This window comes from Lithobates pipiens, unplaced genomic scaffold, assembly GCF_037356315.1.
Source record: "Lithobates pipiens isolate NorthernLeopardFrog02 unplaced genomic scaffold, aLitPip1_a1.2 Scaffold_18, whole genome shotgun sequence".
In the NCBI taxonomy this organism is placed as follows: Eukaryota; Metazoa; Chordata; class Amphibia; order Anura; family Ranidae; genus Lithobates; species Lithobates pipiens.
In genome coordinates, this window is record NW_027507758.1 from 272,016,978 (window position 1) to 272,038,212 (window position 21,235).

At 38.5% G+C, this 21,235-nt stretch overlaps 1 protein-coding gene across 3 annotated transcripts in view; it reads right to left on the reverse strand.

The window, feature by feature from the left end:
• NKAIN2 (sodium/potassium transporting ATPase interacting 2) overlaps nt 1–21,235 on the reverse strand; it is a 1,500,295-nt gene that overhangs the window by 1,322,727 nt on the left and 156,333 nt on the right. The window lies entirely within an intron of this gene.

Sequence of the window (21,235 nt, forward strand, 5' to 3'; positions counted from 1 at the left end):
TTCATTTCATGCTTTTCATTTCATGCTTTTCAGTTTGCGTTTTCATTTTGTGCTTTTCAGTTCGTTTACTGAACTGCTGTTTATCAACTAGACATGTTGCGGAATCAGAGAAGATAACGTGTTATTTATTATTGGCCTTGGAGTTGATGCTTTGACCAAAGTCCAGTCCAGCAACAGGAGGAGGAGTTCTTGGACCAAAAATCGGTTGCTTTATTAATTGTGACTAATTATGTCATATGCCTTTGCTGCAGGAGCTCCAGCAGAATAATCCAGATGATTTTCAGAATTATCTCTGGATGATGGACCCCTGCTTTCACCAACTCTTGGCATTTTTGACCCCCTATATTAAATGTGTAGAATAATACTTGGCTATGTGTTTTACTTCAAATGACAGTTTGGCAGTTACATTTAAATAAATAAAAAATACAATTTACAAGGGACATAAACATAGTTGTATCTTTGATCTTAAAAACTATGGGATAATGGTGTTGTGGTAACTTGTCAAATTAAGAAAAAAAAGCATACTAATATTATACTTGATATCACTAGAAAAAAAAGCCTCTGCAAATTTGTTTGCAATAACTCCATCAGCATAACCAGCAAAGCAGCTACATTATTATCCCATTAAAGAAGAGAATTGTGTGCTGCATTTAAAGATTTCACAATTTGCTACGTTACGAATGGTAATTCTCCATTACAAACAATAGTTTACAAGACCAACCACTTCTGGCTTGTCCTTGCTTCCAAGCATGTGTGTTTGTACTTTGGACTTTTGTCCGACAGACTTGTGTACACAGACTCGGAAAATCCGACAACAGACATTTGTCCGTGGAAAATTTGCTATCCAACATTTGTCCACAGAAAATTCGACACTTCTTGTCCGATGGCTGTGTATTGAGTTATTTTGAGGGCACAGCAAACGTATACTGTTATAAAAGCTGTACATTCACTACTTTACATTGTAGCAAAGTGTAATTTCTTCAGTGTTGTGAAATATAATAAAATATTTACAAAAATATGTGGGGTGTACTCACATTTGTGAGATACTGTACCTAGGTGGATGCAGCATCATGCTGCATGCTGCATCTGTCCCCTGCTGCCTCTGCACTGAGAACTGAGCAATAAAACACAGCTGATTGCTAATTTCTCCTCCTCTGCTCTCAGCAAAGAGCCATGACTTTCACTCAGCGTCTCTCTGCTCCAGTGCTCACTGGAGCACCGGGCTGTGGAGGGGGGCAGGAGGAGCTGGCTCAAGCTCTCAGTGACTATGCCAGATTCTGGTCCAGGCTTCTGGGTGGATCCTGACCATATGGTTGGGTTCTTTTCAGAACCTAGATAGCAGAAAATGGATCAGAGGAGTGCAAAACTAACTGCACTTCTGTGATCCATAGGAAAAGTACGGTGTAAAATGCTTTGGACATACTTCTCCTATAAAGTAAGTCTTTCCACAGATTGTTCTAAACTGTTTTCCTTGCTTTTTTATGTCAACCCATTGGCTTGAATACTTACTAAGATCTTGGATGTCAGTGTAAAGATACAAGTCCTTCTTTGCATACCATTTCTAGACCTGTAACTCACTGAAATCACTACTTCAGCCAAACAGCCAGGGTGAGAAGAAACCATGGCAACATCCAGCATTTTTTCAGGAAATGCTCCATGTGAACCCTTGTAAAACAATTTCTCTACTCTATTTTAGCCTGTCAAGGGTCCTTAAAAACACCTTGGTCTGAAATTGTCTGTCTTGTTTTTTTTTTCCTCACCTCCTCTCCAGGCATCTTCAGTCAGAGAACCAAAAGTAAACATTTTTCCATGTCTGTTGTGTTTATGATAGTGTCAGTCTCTACTAGATAGTTTACAGACATTATTACTATGTAATGGTAGGCAATTTTCAGCACTGCAGAAAGCTTAAACACAAGATCAAGCATGAGTAATAATACCTGTGACTCACAGTCACTACCTTTTTTTGCTTCTGAGCTATGTATGCAGGTAGAAGAAAAGGAACTAGAAAGCAGAGTAAGCTTGACATAGCTCGTATGTGTGCTTGACAAAATATATTACCGATGGTTATCGATACTCACACCTCAAGCACAAAGGTAAGTTTAGGTAAATGCAGTCACATGATTTAATACGCTTCATAGAGCAGTGGAGGAGTACAACAAATGTAATAGCCTGTTGAAGACATTGAAGGATCAGTGTGCATTTAGAGGACCCATGACCACTTGAACAATATAGAGAAACCATGATAAACCGGATGCAGTTTCTTATAAATAACAAATACAGGAATAATGATACTTATAGATTATGAACTAGCATACAATCTATACACTAAAAATTATCACTTAAATTATTACCGAATAATGCATAGTTATATCATTTGGAGAAGATATGACCTGAAAAAAATCCCATACTTACACCCTTGAAAAGATTTCATTCTATGCAATCCCATGTATTACATATGCATAAATTTAACATAAAAAAGGGAGAGCTAAACATTAACCTCTCTGGCGGTATGATTATTTCAGATTTTAGGTTGCTGAAAGCGGTACCATTATTTTGCATGGAAATTTGGTGTTTTATATTGTAGTCCTGTAATTTTTAGGAATAACTCACTTAAATCTGTCCAAACAAGAGTCTAGTAGACATCCCTGGTATGATAAAGTTTGAAAAATTAAATCATAAATTATAATATATTAAATAATTATAAATAAGTATACCAAATAATAATATAATAATAATAATAATAAAAATTATTCAATAATGTAAACAAATCAAAAACACAGAAATTTGCTCAGTTGCAGAATTGTCACTGTCATTACTTTTCAGTATTTGATGACGGATCTCCCCACAAATTGCTCTCGCTCAATTCTGTGAGTGATTCTAATTTGCTCAGCTATTTTCGGCCGCACTCGCCCATTCTCGGCAGCTTTTGGAAAGCCGAAAGCCTCCGAGAACGGCTGAGTGCGGCCGAAAATAGGCGAGAACGGCCGAAAATAGCTGAGAATGGCCGAGAACTACAGAGCGCCACCGAGATACACAGGACATCCACTCTATATCTTGGCGGCACCCTTTTTAAACAGCAAAGATGCTGACAAGGCTGCAAATAACTGACAAGGCTGCAAATGACTGACATGGCTGCAATGGAAGACTGCAAATGACACTGATAAGGCTGCATTGATGGGCATTTAAATGTAAGTTTTTTTTCCTTAAACTTCCCTCCTAATAGATTTATTTTCTTTTAAATTCCCTCCTAAACTTGGGGTGTGTGTTATACGCCGATAAATACGGGTAGTTAAAAAGGTTAGAATAGTACATAGTAAATGATTTTAATTTAGTAAATGTTTTCACTAACTCTATGCAAAGCTCAACAAACTAGGTTTAATGTATGAAGTATTTAGCTTAAGCTTCAGCACTTCTGAACCATGCCCTGCTATTAATTAATCTTCTTTTAGTTTCAGAAAACAAATTATTAATTAAAATGGGATTTGGAAGAAAATATGCCTTGTATAAATTCCCCTTTATAAGATTTTCATGCTATTTATGATCCTGCTGGTATTATTATGTTCCCCTGAATAATTCAGTTTTGTAATCATCATGGATTTAAATTTGAATTCAAACTTGGCTAACATATCTTTTTTAAATAAATGGTACTGAACTTGTAGACAGTGCAAAATATTTATCTATGTTATGAACCCGTGTGATATTACATTTGTGTAATTAAAAGAAAGCAGCATGCTTTCCAATAGATTAAATGAAAGGGTAAGCCCTAAGAGCACAGGAGCAATTTGAAGTTGTACAGGATGGAATGGATATACAGACAGAACCACATCAATTTCTTGATAAGACACAGCGCATTGGAAGCAAAGTTACCTGCAACCATGGCTATTATGCTGTACTTCTGAACAACAATGATTTTAATTTCCATACTGTAATTTGTTTGTGTCTTTGGCAGATAAGGACATAAAAAGATAGAGCCCTTATAAACGGGCATTGCCATTTTTGCCTGGAGGAAAGGAGGTTTAATCTATGCTTAAAGCCTCTTTACTGTAAAAGCACTGAAACTGTGGAAGAGAAAGTAATTCTAATAGATTGCTAATAGATTGTTTAAAAAAGGCTGAATGTGTTTCTAAATGCACTAATTATAACTATTAGAAGTAATACCTCTAGATTGCCAATCCATTGAGTATCCAATTACTTTAGAACAGGGATCTCCAAACTACAGCCCTCCAGCTGTTGCGGAACTACACGTCCCATGTGGCATTGTAAAACTCTGACACTGACTAGGCATGACAGATTTTGTAGTTGCTGCACAACAGGAAGGCAATAGTTTGGAGACCACTACTTAAGAAGATCAAAAAGGAATTTGGAGCAAATAAAACATGCTTTATTTTTGCCTTCCAAAAATGCACTGCAGATTTAGGGGACATTCAGATTGTTACGGGTATGGACAGACATTTTAATGTGTTGTGTTGAGGCTAAATTAGACCCTCACTACTCATACCATGCATTGCAATGCACCACAACATAGGTGCACTGCTTTAATGTTCATGTTCCATTGAACATTAACAGCACCACAATCCATTATTCTGCATTGTTGTAATGTGCTACATAAAGGAATGGATAAGCTCTTAGGATTCTAAGTGTGCAGGTTTTTATTTTATTTTTTGTCTTTTGGGTGAGCTTGAGATCAGAACTCAACCTGCATAACTATGCAACTATCATTTGAAAATTAAGATTATATCCTAATTACTGTGACCCAGCCAGTCATGTGTTGATGTGTTTTAAATAAAAAAGCCATGAAACAAAAAATTAAATGGACTTGTATAGCAAACAAGATGTTTTATGTAACCACTTGACCACTGGGCACTTAAACCCCCTTCCTAACCAGACCAATTTTCAGCTTCCGGTGCTCTTACACTTTGAATGACAATTACTCAGTCATGCAACACTGTACCCATATGACATTTTTGTCTTTTTTTCACAGAAATAGAGCTTTTTTTTCGTTGTATTTAATCACCTCTGGGTTTTTTATTTTTTTGTGCTATAAATCAAAAAAGACTTAAAATTCTGTAAAAAATATTTGTTTCTGTTAATATGTATTGCAGAGTATTGACAAGTATTGTTGAGTATTGGGGAGTATTGGCAGATTATTGGCGAGTATTGCAGAGCATTGGCGAGTATTGCAGAGTATTGCAGATTATTGCAGGGTATTGCAGATAATTGCAGAGTACTGCAGAGTATTGGCAGAGTACTGCAGAATATTGGCACTGAGCAGCACTGTGGGCACTACAGATCCAGCCCACAGCCCTGCTACAAACGATCTCTCCCGCTCTCCCCTCGCATTGTACAGATTGGTACAAAAGGGGAGGGAGGGAGGAACCTCCTGTTATGACGCCGGTTTGTTTACAATTGATTGCTCCATCATTTGATGAAGCAATCATGTAGTAAACGGCTTATACCAGTGGCTGTGGCAGTCTTCCGGACCCGGTGATCATGGATATTTCCAGAAGCATACCTCAGGGGGCGTGCGAGAGCAAGATTCTGGGAGGACGTCCCATGGACGTCCTCCCAGAATAAGCAAACCGCCCTGTAGCCGTCTTACAGCTATGGCCCGGTCGGCAAGTGGTTAACATTCAATGACAATTCATGAAATATACTTAATCTAATCAGAGGCTTTATAGACATTTAACTTATTTATTATTTAATGTGGTGGCATTGAAATTTACCTATACATCATTAACAGGTACAGTGTCAAATATATAAATTCCAGTGTAGGTGTAGGATCTTAAAAAAAAAAATCTGTTATAATGCTTTTTTATAAAAACATTTGTTGAATGAATAGACTTCAAATAAAAGTGCGTACGATTTATCTAATATTTTTTGGATGGATGCACACAGGTTTTGGATGCAAAAGAGATTTCATTGGCAATGATGTTGGGGAAATATTAATTCCAATAGATCTCCTGACAGTGGGACCAGTGTGGAGAGAAGTGTGATGGATAGAATGTAGTGGCTTGACCATATCCTAATCATCATATTTGAGCCAGGCCATGCTTTGCCCTATCCTAACTGCTCATATGTGTACTGAGCCATTCAGATGGCCCTTGGCAGGGGACAGAGCAGCCTGTAAAGTTCCTTCTTTCACAGCCAAAGTGATTAAAGCCTTATACTGGAGAAATCCCATTATACTGATCAAAAAGTTTGTTCTAAAGACTTTCAAAATAATTGCAAAAAAAGATCTGTAACATAGGAAAATAAATAGCAGGAAGACAAGATTTAAAATAATAGCCTAGTGTTGTGTGTGGGAAGTTTAGGCAGGATGTTAATTGGAAAAACACCGGCAGTATGTCTTTGAAGATATAGTGAAAAGTCTATAAATGTGCAATCCGCGTTGTTCTTATTATCTCCCATGTGGAGGCTTCGGTGATCTACACCCGAGTTAAACCATATATAAAACAAAAAAGCTGTGTTTATAGATTTCTGAGTTATTTGTAGCATTACATGGAGACTCTCATATTCTCTGGAAAAACAGCTATTTGCTTTCAAAAATAGTATGTACACCTTACTGCTGCCTCTCTTATGTTATATCACTGCATTTTCTCACTAATACCTTTTGCAGTAAAGCTGATAGAGGAGAGATAGATAACTAGACTGTCTTTTTCTGAGCTGTATATCCTGCTTTGGATAAAACAAAAAATACATATTTTTTAATAATCATAAAAATATCTAAGAAAATTGTGTAAACAATTTCCAGTTCAATGCTTAAAAGAAAAGTACGGCTGCCTGGAAATGGAAGGAAATAAAGTGTGTTGAGGCTCTCTTACACAAATCATAGAAGCACACAACATTTTAACTAGGCCTAGAGCATCTACATTATAAAATGAGGCAATTTATCTCCCCTAACGTAAAAATAAAACCATCTGTTTAAAACACGGCAAAAATGCAGCATGTTTTATATTACCACTTACCAGTGCCTTCTCTGCTGCTGAACAGTTATTGAGTGCTGACATCTTGATCTATGATGGGCACTGACTCCTTGGTTTTTGGCAACAGGACAAGAGTGGGCTTCCTGCACTACTAAGTGATGGCTGGGCAGCTATTTACTCAGTTCTACTGTACCTCTGACTTTCCTGAACTATTGGCTGTAGTTCACCGGATTCTGGGAGGGTTTTATGTGTTTTTTTTTTGTTTTGTTTTTCTTACACCCTGTCATTCATGGTTATTCTTTTTATTCTTTTTATCGTTTAATATACTGTGTATTGACATACATGGCCATTGCTTTCTCAGTATACACAATATAGCAAAAATTTACAATGGAGAAATGATAATGGGAAAGTTGTAATTTTGCATTTTTAGAGAGAGAAGCTGTATGCTATGCAACCAATGCATAAGCAGCAAAAGGTGGAAACTGTGAGGGGTCACAAACTACACAATATTTATTCCATGTGCCCATGTCAGTCTGCAGAATAAAGGGTCTTAAAGGCCACATATCGGGCAGCATCACCATTTCAATAGAAACCGTATGACATACAGCCCATATATACGATGGCTGGTCCAGAAGGGACATGATTGAAAAAAGTCTACCAATCTGATATAATGCCAGAACCCCTCCCCCATCAGAAAACAATAGCTTAGGAGGTAAAACAGTTGTACTAACATTGCATAGTTAGAACAGCGGCTCCTCCCAAGCTGTCAAATTGTTTTTATTCAGCCCCCTGGGTTGAATGAACAAAAACAAATAATGTGTACTAGGCTTTAGAATAGGAAATGAAATCACTTCAATCACAAAGCACTGGGGCAGTGAATGAATGGTAATCTCTCATGAGAACTCTTAGGGAGACACATTTTTCATACAGCACTGATACAAACTGCCTTATACATAAATTATGTGCAATATAACCTAATTAAATCAAACTATTAATTCCATATGTCACAATTATTGCATGTCCCTTCTTTAAAGTGTCCAGTGCTCTTCACTTAAATTCATAAATTCATAAATACGATCACAAATAGTGTCCACAAATATATGCATAAGGTTTTCAGTGCTTAAAAAAGTGCTCTGTGCTCTAATCCATCCACTAATCCAATGATCTGTATGCCCATTATCCACTTCACACAATTCCCTCATTGGTATCTGTTATGTACAATGTGTTCCTCAACACATTGTGCTTCTTCTCCACTTGTGATCCCTTTTTCCGTGTGCACTCCTCCTTCTGCTTAAGAGTGGGTCAAACAAAACTTTTAGCCCAAGGGATTTTATCTATGTATATCCTCCACAATGTCCTAAAGTATAAATATGTCTTAAAACATTCCACATGGCCAAAGGGAAAATCCTTAAAGCCAACATAATGTAAAATCTTTTTAATGAAACTACAAAAAATACATATAAAATTGCACTCACATCTCAACTGTGCACTGTCCATGCATGATGATGTCAGTGTCACTGTCTATAGCTCTGCCCCAACGTGTTTCCTCTCAAGATGTCTTCAGGGCTTTAAACATAATTTTACAGCTAACTACTCTGCCATTAGTAGCTTGCATGCATTTCTACAAACCTTGCTCCTATCAGGTTATAGCTGAGGAGATACTTTGGGATTGCTGAAAACATTAGACATACAGGTCAGGTAATTTTCATCTGGTAGGTTGTAGCAGAAATTTGCAGAGCAATACGTCTACTAAGACAGCTAAACAAATGCTCCTTACTGCACAGAGGGGGCTGTGTCATAATGATCCTGATAAATTCTTCTAGGGACTTCAGAGTTTGCCTCAACAGCCTCCCTAAAGGCTGTAATTAGCCTGAGCTGTGAATTGTTATAGTTTAAATCCTTGTATGCTTCTGCCTACTGTTGGGGAGTGTCTCTGGCAATGAAGCAAGACAATATAGAGTTATGCATGTTTATATCTCCCTGGCCAGCCACTAAGAAGTTTGATGCCACTGGTGTGTGCAGGGGGTGGATATAAATATTTGGAGTGACATGTAAAAAGGATCTTTTTTTCTTGCCTTCTGAGCTGTTGCTAGAAGAAGAGTCTTTGGAGGTCTCCGACTTTCATTATTGATGCCTGGGAAGGATAAAGCCAACACTGGGACACCAGGTTAAGAAACGTATCTGCTGAAGAGTGTCCTAGTTGAACTGGGGGTGAACATGAACATTGCAGGATATTGCCTGAAGCTGCCCAATAAGCTAAAAAGTACAGATTGGCAGTTCTGCCTTGTAAAGGTTCTTATTTCTATATTGACTGTTGCTAGCAGAATGCATTTTGTTATTTTTGATCACTTTTTGGAAATCCAGTGCTCAATAAACCTTTTTAAACACTTTAAAGCTGCACATTTTCTTCCACCTGATAAACAGTCTATGATTCTATTTCGAGGTTTAAAATGCTAGCCTACCGAGCCATTTGGAGATCTCCCAGTAGTAAGGGAGAGCTATATAGACCACGTCTATCCCCAGCCTGTGACTGGAGAGCTCATCAGCAGTTTGATATGCCCATCTCACTCTGCTCACCCCTATCCGAATGCTCCTTATTAGAACATGAGCATTACAGCACAATTGAATGGTCCTTTTCCAAGTCTGAGATTTGCAGTGGGAGGGACTGCAAGAGGCTATTTCCAAATTAAATACAAATATTTACAAAGCTTGCATTTAAATAAAACAAAAATATGATGTGAAATTGAATTCAGAGCTAAATTATTTGTTTCTTTTATACTTAGCTGTTGTTCAGCTTTAACATTTTTAATTGTTCATTTTTTTTCATTGTTCCCTTTAAGGTAAAATTAAGCTATGCCTAAAAAGAGGAGTTTCAGTGTACAGCATAAGATACAGGTATTTCCTTATTATAACATTAATGAATGAAATTTCGTTTTTTCCACAAAATACCATTTTTCAAATTCACAGCCACTAATCATTATTATTCATACCCACTGTAATTTATATCTGGTTAAAAATCTCTTCTTAGCAGCCCAGGTAGCACAGTCATCAATAGTCGAGTAATTAATAAATCATTGCCCATCTGCTTGATCTCTGTTATGTTTATGTGTCATTTGGTGCAGAGCAATGAAACTTTAACAAAACCTTAAACAGAAAGCATTAGCCCTTAAGAAAATCCCACAAGCTGTTCAGCTGTAAACGTAGTGAAAAGTTAGATGAATGCCCAATGGATCACAGACAAAATACTGCAAGTGATTCCCATTTTGCTTTAACCTTGTGGTTCCCTCGGTAAGTAAGGATCAATAATCCTTTTTCCAACACAACTGATTTGCATTTACTCATCATAAGCAGGTGAATATGATTAACAGCCAAATTCCTGTGAAGTGTGTTGCTAGGGAAACTTTCTCATTCAGAGCTTTGACAGCACATAGAAGGTCAGATTATCTTCCAAGATATTCTTCTTACCATTAAGAAAATATAATCCAATCTTATATATTTAACTTTCCTTGTTGTCAGGGATACCACATGCAGGTATTCTGTGAAATAAGTGTGACTAGAAATGTATGGACTTTCAAAGAGAACACTAGGCACAAATATGATATAAATAAATGTGGTTTATTAACCCTTTCACACTGTTCGTATGCAATTATGTAGCCCCACTGGAGTGGGCTTTTTTCTGTGGGGACACATATATGGGGATCTCGCTTTTTGCTGGGAGCGAGATTTTAGACACACTTTTTTTTTCTCTGCAAGGAGAGAGAGATACAAAGTATCCCTCTCCTCCATTCAGAGAGAGAAAACATGGGGGTGGTCTTCACAGTGACTAATCACTATGATAGCCAATCAGAGGCCATCACAGCAATCAGGTTACCCAGAAAAGAAAGGAAGACAGATATGCAAATATGGTAAACATTTTGAAGGATCGGATCACAGCGTCCTCTGGCTTCACCTGGGACCAACATTCATGTATACAGTATCTAGGAATTAAAATAACCTCCCCCAGTTCCTCACAATTCAAAGTCAACTATGAATCTATTCTAAGCAACATACGGCAACAAACTAGTTTCTTCTCTAAATTTCAAGTCTCTTGGGCAGGTAGATCACCAGTCACGAAGATATCAATATTACCAATGATACTTTACTACTTCAGAAAACTGCCAATACCACTCACCATATCTTATCTTCAGAGTCTGCAATCTATGTTAAACCCCTTTATCTGGGGAAAACAACGACCCCCCTCCAGGAATAAAATCTTATACAGACCTAAATCGGCAACTGGGATGGGAGTGCCCAACTTAAAGTTCTACTACCACGCAGTCATCATGGACCAAGTTAAAGCATGGTGGCACCCACTACCCGACAAACAATGGGTGCATATCGAACAGGCCATAAAGGTCTGTTAGGAGCACTGTCATTGGGACTCCCCCCCATCCAAATACCTTACCATGACGGCTGCAGCAAAACCCTGGCACTTCAGTAGGTCTTCACAACCTTGTCAGACCTCCTCAAATTACAACCCTCTTCCTCTTTGCTCCCTCGAACATCTCACTAAAGACTTCTCTCTCAGCAAGTGAACAGAGTCAGGAATCTCTACCATTGGACACCTTTATGAAGGAACGACACTTCGGTCATACTCAGATCTACAATTGCGTTTCGACCTGCCAAACAAAGACTTCTACAAGTACCTATGTATAAGACAAGCAATTGAATCCATTCACAAAGAAGAGATCAAAATCACACCAGATCTTCTATCTTTCATCCAAGACTACTCCACTAATCAAAAAGGAATATCATACTTTTACTTCAGGTTTCTGCCCCCCTCTTCAAAGGAAACATTTCACTCTATGATTTTATGGGAAAAAGACCTCTCCCAATCCTTCCACATTCTACAATGGCACAATGCCGCCAACAATGAATTTAAACATTCAAGATGTACTACACACTGGGAATCCCAACTAAAACTCGTCCACCGCTGGTACTACAAGCCAACACACCTATTCAAATTCTCTCCCTCCTACTCACCACTTTGTTGGAGACAATGTGGAGAACTAGGATCCCTGTTGCACACATGGTAGCAGTGTCCTAAACTATTTTCATTCTGAATCAAAATATTTAATTGTATCTTCTCAGTAGTTTTAAACTGGATCCAGACCCAGCATCAGCACTTCTCCTTCTCAAATATTAACACTGGCCCAAACGACACCTTCCTTTCATAATACACTGCATGATCGCAGCCAGGAGATCCATCATCGCATCTAAATGGAAGCAAGCAGAACCTCCAGATCTCTCCTCTTTTACAAACTACCTTAACACACAATCTAAATTTGAACTTATGTTCTCCATCAAGAATGGCAAAGGCCAATCCTGCTGGTGCCTTTGATGATCTTGGCTTCAACACCCATCCTGCACAGCACATCCGTAATGATGGCACAATTACACCCTTTGTTTCACTGGGAAGCCATCCTTTATACTCCCCGAGCCTATCCTTTGTGATCTCCCCTCTTTTTGAAAAACCTTGGCTGGGTTTTTCTCCCTAGAGTTTTCAAAACCAGATAGCAGCTCTTTTGCTTTCCTGCTATTATTTAACCCCTTACACACCTGTTCATCCTTTAAGAACTTGATATACTGAACTACATCCTACAGAATGTTTGGATCATTATCACCTGTTTCTTTTTCTTTTCTTGTTAAAATATTTTTAAAAATGTTTTCACATGTCTAAGATTGGACACCAACTCCTGGAATATTATTATTTGAAATCTGTGTTCATTACTTATTGGTAGTGAAATTGTATTAATGATACTTGTATATGCAACTTGAAATGAATAAAATATGATGATTCAAGATATGCAAATATGTGGCCCCCACAGAAAAACTCCCAGTCCAGTGGGACCACATACTTGCATACGCACAGGGGCTTAAAGGTCTATGCCAGTAAAACAACACTATAACACATATACACCAAGATCAAAATCCCAAGAATCTAAACCAATAAAGTCTAATGGGTGAGAGTGATCACAAAGGAACAGGGACAGGGTAGCAAGTCCCAAGGCAAATGGCTAAAACACCAAGACAAGGAGGGGTAGCACAGGAAGAGCAAAATATACTCCTAGCAATCAAAATCAGTGATGACCAATTAGAATGAGCTCCTGGCTACTGATAGACACCTTCTGGTGGACACTGGAACTACAACCTACAGGTAAGGGAGTTACAATGCCATCAGCAGGTGAAGCCATTCCTGACACTTATATAAATTTTGCATTGAGATGAAAGTTATAAATGCTCTGCACCTCACTAAAAAAAAAGTAGCAGATATAGTACGAAAAGAGTTGTATCTAAATAATAAACAATTTGTAACTTTTATGAAAATGTTTGCCCCAAAAACTTTGGTTATGGACTCACTGCCCAATCTGAAAGTGTTAAGCCCCATACACACTATCAGATTTTCTGCAGATTTTTGTCTTTAGATTTACCAAAACCATGTAGTGCAAGGGCCTGCCTGATTGCATACACATTGAAACTTCTAAGGTTTGACCTCATATTATATCGTTTTTGTAAATCTGATGGAAAAAAATCAGCAGAAAATCTGATAGTGTGTATGGGGCTTTAAGATGGATGGCGGCATGATAGAGTACAAAACATTGCAAATTCTGATCACAATTTACAGGGCTTTGGTCATCATGTAGAGGTAGATCAACAATTGTTTAATCAGTGTATTTTTTTTTTTTTTTGGGAAGGGGGGTTGGGGTGTATATACTGTAGCCTTCAAATGTATCTAAATGAAAAAAAAAAAAAAACATTTAATATACTGCATATATATACTGTCCTTAGATGAGATGGCTGCATTTGTTTTCTTTTGTCAGGCCTTTTCTTTCTTTTATTTTCACATATCATCCTGTGCTCATTTAAAGTTTTATATGATCTATCTATTCCTGTTTGAAGAAGTAGAAGCGGTCTGTGACTCTCGTTGAATCTTTAGTCACCACCTCTCTGTGATAATCATAGGTGTAATCTGCTGCTTTTAAATGACAATGCTCTCATACTAAAATTGAATTAAACTTAAGGTTTACAATATATGTATGATTAGTCCCCTTTCACATGGGGCAGACTCCATTGTGTTCAGAAGGGGATCTGTCCACTGATACCTGCTGATTGGAGCAGAGTGGGTCAATGACACATCCGTGTCCGCTTAGTTTATGCAGAGCAGACATGGATAGAGCCCACTCTGCTCTATCAGTGCCTGGGAATAAACAGACTCCGCTGTGCATTTACATCCGACTGCCCTCCAATCAAGCCAAAACAGAGGAGGATGGATCCCCTTGCATTTTTTATTTTATTTAGGGGACCAGATTGGATCAAAGGTAGGGAGTTGTAAAAGAACACAAGTCCATTTACACCCGCTGGTCCATAGAGGTGAATGTACCACCCGATCAGGTCTGCCTGTTCGTTTTTCAGACCCTTCTTGTGAAAGGGCCATTATCTGAAATAATAACATACTGACACTTCAAATATGCCTTATATATATATATATATATATATATATATATATATATATATATATATATATATATATTTTTTTTTTTTTGGGTTGGTTGAGCATTTATATGAGATGTGGTGTTTAGACATCATAATTGGTGACATAATAACTTCACATGGTAATCCTGTGAATAACACTTCCTGTCCATGGTTGGCTATGTGTACACCTCCACTGTATCTATGGAGAGAGCCATAGCTGTCACCCAGGCTACGGTTTAAACATTTCTGACTTTCTTTATCTCCATTACATGGGGTTGGGGATGATTAGTAGTTTACACAAGAAAGATAGCATTGCTTAATGCCCTCTGTTTAGCTCATAGGAAGAGAAAAGGACACTGCATTTCTGACAACACTGAAACTAGATTTCTGTACTTGGTGAAAATGTTCTTAGCCTGAAAAATGAAAACTAAGGCACCCAGCACATCTAAGGACAGGAAAGCTGCAATATATTCATTTTTGGTCATTGTTTAGATATTCTTTAAACACAAAAGGGTCATAAGGAGCACTTGGCATGTGTATTGGAGCCACTAGCTTAGGACGTAGTCTCTTTAATGCGGTCTGCAAAGGTCCAGACCAATGCTGCAGTCTTCATTCAGTTATATTACCAGCCACAAGCCCACAACTTTGGTTTAAATTAAAAATTCAGTAACGCTGTACTGCAGATTTAGTCTGAAGCTGCAAAACCCCATATTATTTATATTTTTTAAATAGTTTATTTTTCTTGCAGGGATAAATGAAATCACCAACACTGGTTTAGTTTTCAGTATATCACATCTCAAGTATACCCTTTTTTTTAACTGCATTCTCTAATACAACATCCTACAATTGTAAGACGTATAAAACATTGGTGTGTAAAGCCAATTTATTCATTTTAAAATCACATACTCACCTCTTTATTAGAGTACATATTTATCATGATATTGCCTCATGATTCTGCATATGCAAGCATAGTATTTTCTAAGCAGCAATACAACGGCATAAAAGAAATGCATAATGCTATGCTATTTTGTGCTATTGCATTTTATTTTATTTTTAAAAGAACCTTCATGACTACGGTAAATGTGAGCTAATATGAAGTAACTGAACAGTCACAATACGTTCAGAACTATAGCAATATAAAAAATATATGTAACCTAGACAATACTACTGTATGAAATAAGCAAAAAATTGAAATAGTAAAATGTATTTGGACAACAACAAAAAATTGTAGCTGACAAGCAAAAATGTGCATTTGTTAAATGGTCAAAAATGTAGAATGAAAAAAATAAATAATATTGTGGTTGCATTAAACAAATCTAAAAACATATATCGCTGCACTAGTCTTAAAAATATTTTGTTTGGTTGTATATGGTATGCATTTAGGCTGATCTGTGGCTATTAACCACTTGTCGACCGCCGCATGTACATATACATCAGCAGAAGGGTGTGGTTGGGCAAATAGGTGTACAGGTACGTCCCTATGAATTTGCCACCATGTGGTCACATGCGTGCCGCCAGCAGAGCGAGTGACCCTGCCGGGAGCTCTGTGACTCAGATCGCGGGGTCCCGTGGACTCGATCGCCACGGGGATACCCGTGATCGTCTCACGGAGCCGAAGAACGGGGAGATGCTAATGTAAACAAGCATCTCCCCGATCTACCTAGTGAAACTGTCACTGATCATAGCTCCCTGTGATTGAGAGCTATGATCAGTGAAGTGTCATTCGTAGCCCATCCCCCTAACAGTTAGAAACACTCCCCAGGACATACTTAATCCCTCCCTAGCCCCCTAGTGGTTAACTCCTTCACTGCCAGTGTCATTTTTACAGTTTGGCAGCCATGTCGCACGACCACGCAATTTTCAGTTAAAGAAACGCAGTGCCGAATTGCAAAAAGTGGTCTGGTCTTAAGCCAGCAAAATGGTCCGGTCAGAAAGTGGTTAAAGGAATATTTCCTTTTTATTGTTTCACTTTAAGCATTATTATAATCACTGCTCCCGAAAAAATGTCAGTTTTAAAAAAAAAAAATTGCATTGATACTTGTCCCCTGGGTCCCCAAACACTTTTTATGACAATAACTTGCATATAAGCCTTTGAAATCAGCACTTTTGATTGTTCATGTTCATGTCCCATAGACTTTAACGGTATTCGTGTGTTCTTCCAAATTTTTTGCCTGTTTGGATGTTCTGGCGTGAACCAAAATGGGGGGTGTTCGGCTCATCCTTAGTAGTAATATCTGTACTAAAAATTAATTTACTACACAGTCGGATGTTCTGGGATTGCCAAATGACTGAACAGCCTATTACTCAAAATAGCCAAAATTCAGACCTATCATGGGTTTGATCTGAACCCAGAGTCCATCCTTGGCAAGTTGGCTGTACAGAAACATTACTCAGTTACCATAGAATACCGCATGAGAAAAGCATCTGCTTTATACTACTTTATGAGGTGTACTTTATTTTAAAAGGCAGTGCAAAGAAAGATGGACAGTTTCCCAAGAAAAACCAAACTACAACAGCTTAGAGCAGTCAAAACTGTGACAAATTAATGTTGATTGGTTGTTCAGTTTAAACCCACTTTTCAAACTAAACTTTTTACAGCAATTCAAATAGAGCATACACTTAAAAAAATGCATAATTAAAGATCACTCTCGGTGAAAACCATGTGTCAAAATGCTAAAGGTATTATTTTTTTACAGAAAACTTTGCATATAACTTATACCTATAACATATACTATAACTTATACCATATCTCTGGATCTACTGATCATTTTGACAAGTGTTTTTTGACCACTTCCAGACCGCCCACCTTCATTATACGTCAGTACTTTGAAAGAGGATATTGTTGTTATGGCAGCAGCTAGCTGCCATAACCCCAATATCCTCTTCTTCAGTGAGCACTCCAGTTTAAGATAAAAGTGGTCTCTGTGGCGGATTCATCGAGAGATCACTTTTATTGGCGGTGGGAGAGGGGACCCCCTCCTCCCGCCGTATTTCGGTACCCTCTGCTGCTTACCGGACCTGCCGCCTGACATGGAGAGTGAGGGGAAAATGGCCCCCACCCGTCTCCATATCATTGCAGGGTGGAAACTACATCAAAACGTCTTCACTTCTGCCCATGGCAGAAGGGCCATTTTTTTTAAAATGACAAAATTATTATTATTATTTTTATTGCATTTTAATGTAAATATGAGGTCTTGACATGCTTTTTTCTATTACAAGGGATGATTACATTCCTTGTAAAATTTTTAAAAAAAGTGTCACTTTTATTCCACAGTGTAAAAATGTAAAAAAAAATGTAAAATAAGAAAAAGCTTTTTTTTAAACGTGCTCTATTGCAATAAGCTTGCATGCAGAAGCGAACGCATATGTAACTAGCGCTCACATATGAAAACAGTGTTCAAACCAGACATGTGAGATATTGCCGTGATCGGTAGAGCAAGGGCAATAATTCTAGCCCTAGATGTCCTCTGTAACTTAAAACCTGCAACCTGTAGAGTTTTTTTAAACATTGCCTATTGAGATTTTTAAGGGTAAAAGTTTGTCGCCATTCTATGAGTGGGCACAATTTTGAAGCATGACATGTTATGTATCAATTTACTCGGCGTAACATTATCTTTCACAATATAAAGAAAATTGGGCTAACTTTACTGTTGTCTTATTTTTTAATTCAAAAAAGTGTATTTTTTCCAAAAAAGTGTGCTTGTAACACCTCTGCGCAAATACGGTGTGACAGAAAGTATTGCAATGACCACCATTATATTCTATAGGATGTTAGAAAAAAAATGTATAATGTTTGGGGGTTCTATATAATTTTCTAGCAAAAATTTTTTTTTTAACTTGTAAACAACAAATATCAGAAAGAGGTTTGGTTCTTAACCACTTAAGCCCCGGACCAATTGTCAGCCTTAGGACCAGAGGTCTTTTTACAATTTCGCACTGCACTGCTTTAACTAGTAATTGCGCGGTCATGCAATGTTCTACCCAAACGAAATTTGCGTCCTTTTCTTCCCACAAATAGAGCTTTCTTTTGATGGTATTTGATTGTCTCTGCAATTTTTATTTTTTACGATATAAAAGGAAAAAGACTGAAAATAGATATTTTCTACTTTTTGTTATAAGAAAAATCGAATAAACAAAATTTTAGTCATACATTTAGACCAAAATGTATTCAGCCACATGTCTTTGGTAAAAAAATGTCAATAAGCGTATATTTATTGGTTTGCGCAAAAGTTATAGCGTCTACAAACTAGAGTAAATTTTCTGGAATTTACACAGCTTTTAATTTATGACTGCCTATCTAATTTCTTGAGGTGCTAAAATGGCAGGGCAGTACAACCCCCCCAAATTACCCATTTTGGAAAGTAGACACCCCAAGAAAATTGCTGAGGGGCATGTTGAGCCCATTGAATATTTTTTTTTGTCCCAAGTGATTGAATAATGACACACACAAAAAAAAGTTTACAAAAAGTTGTCACTAAATTATATATTGCTCACACATGCCATAGTTATATGTGGAATTGCACCCCAAAATATATTCTGCTGCTTCTCCTGAGTATGGGGATACCACATATGTGGGACTTTTTGGGAGTCTAGCCACGTACGGCACCCCGAAAACCAATCACTGCCTTCAGGATTTCTAAGGGTGCAAATTTTTGATTTCACTCCTCACTACCTATCACAGTTTTGAAGGCCATAAAATGTCAAAATAACACAACCCCCCCCCCCCCAAATGACCCCATTTTGGAAAGTAGACACCCCAAGCTATTTACTGAGAGGCATGTTGAGTCCATGAAATATTTTATATTTTGCCACAAGTTGCGGGAATACTACAAACTTTTTTTTTTCTGCACAAAGTGGTCACTAAATTATATATTGCTCACACATGCTATGGGCATAAGTGAAATTACACAATAATAAATTCTGCTGCTTCTCCTGAGTACGGGGATACCACATGTGGGGGACTTTGTGGGAGCCTAGCCATGTACAGGACCCTGAAAACCAAGCACTGCCTTCAGGATTTAAATATAAAACGCTACCAAAAAAAACTGTTAGCAATCGCAGGGATCAGGCCTGACTCTGCGAACGCTGAAGTTATGTGTTTAGTGTTTTGTAAGTGACAGTGATCGATTGATACTGCACTTGGGTGGGCTGGGCGGAGGGGCAAAACACATGTGCTAGCAGGTATCTGGGCTGATCCTGCTAACAATGCATTTTTTTGGAACCCTAAACTGCTGGGGACGCTAGTATAGATAGATCTGATCAGATCAGATATTGATCTGTTCAGATTCTATACCACTACGGGAGGTGTATGCTTTGCGCGTGGGTGTTAGCGGTGCTGGCACTAACCTAGCGCTGGCTAGAGCGACGCAGACCCTGACCCTAAAACCTAATTGATATCACCCGCCGGGTGATCAGGGGGTTAAACCTTTATTGGGTAATAAATGGTGGGTGCCCTGATGCTATAAAAAGCAAACTAACTAACCAGAGTCACCCGTAACACTTATACGGTGATCACTGGTGAAAGGGTTAACTAGGGGCAATCAGGGGGTTAAAATCTTTATTAGGTAGTATAGGGGGGTCCCTGACGCTATATAAAAACCTGACGGGGAACCTAAATAACTAACTGGCTAACCAGCATCACCAGTGACACTTATACGGTGATCGCTGGTGAAAGGGTTAACTCTAGGGGCAATCAGGGGGTTAAAATCTTTATTAGGTAGTATATGGGGGTACCTAACGCTATAAAAACCTGGCGGTGAACATAAAAAATAACTAGCTACCTAGCGGCACCAGTGACACTAATGCAGCGATCAGAAAAACGATCGCTTAGTGACACTGGCAAAAGGGGGTGAAAGGGTTACCTGGGGGCAATCAGGGTGTTAAAACATTTATTAGGTAGTATGTGGGGGTCCCGAACACTATATAAAAACCTGACGGGGACCCTAAATAACTAAATAACGAACTGGCTATCCAGCGTCACCAGTGAGACTTATGCGGTGATCGCTGGTGAAAGGGTTAACTCTAGGGGCAATCAGGGGGTTAAAACCTTTATTAGGTTGTATATGGGGGTACCTAACGCTATAAAAACCTGGCGGTGAAGCTAAAAAAATAACTAGCTACCTAGCGGCACCAGTGACACTAATGCAGCGATCAGAAAAAACGATTGCTTAGTGACACTAGCAAAAGGGGATGAAAGGGTTAATGTTAGGGGCAATCAGGGGTTAAACCTTTATTGGGGGGTAGGGGGCTACCCTGGACTTAACACTAACTGCCCTGACACTTTTTACTGTCACAACTGACACTAAATGCAGTGATCAGTAAATAAATGATCACTGCAATCAGCGACACTGTGACTGGGAGGGGGTGGATCGGGGGCAATCGGGGGGGGGGGGGGGAAATTTGTGTGCCTATGTGTACCTACATGTCAATGTTGTGATTGGTGCACTTACTATGTTTTCTCCTTGCAGTCCGTTCAAAAAGCCCGCCCCGAGGAGAGTGACATCACTTCCTCCCTGCCTGTGTTTACACTATACAGGCAGGGGAAGCTTCTCATTCGCCAGGAGCGATCGAGAGGGGATGGCCAGAAACCAACGGCCATCCCCTCATCCCAGGTCGCTCCATCCCCCCACCCGCTGGAAGGCAAGCATGTACGGGTAACGTGCTTGTGCCCGTACATGCCATTCTGCCGACGTATATCTACATGCGGCGGTCCTTAAGTGGTTAAGTGGTTAATCAAGGAAAGCTCTGATTGTCCATTTTCTCATTATAAATTTGAGTATATTTGTCCAGGCGTATAAAAG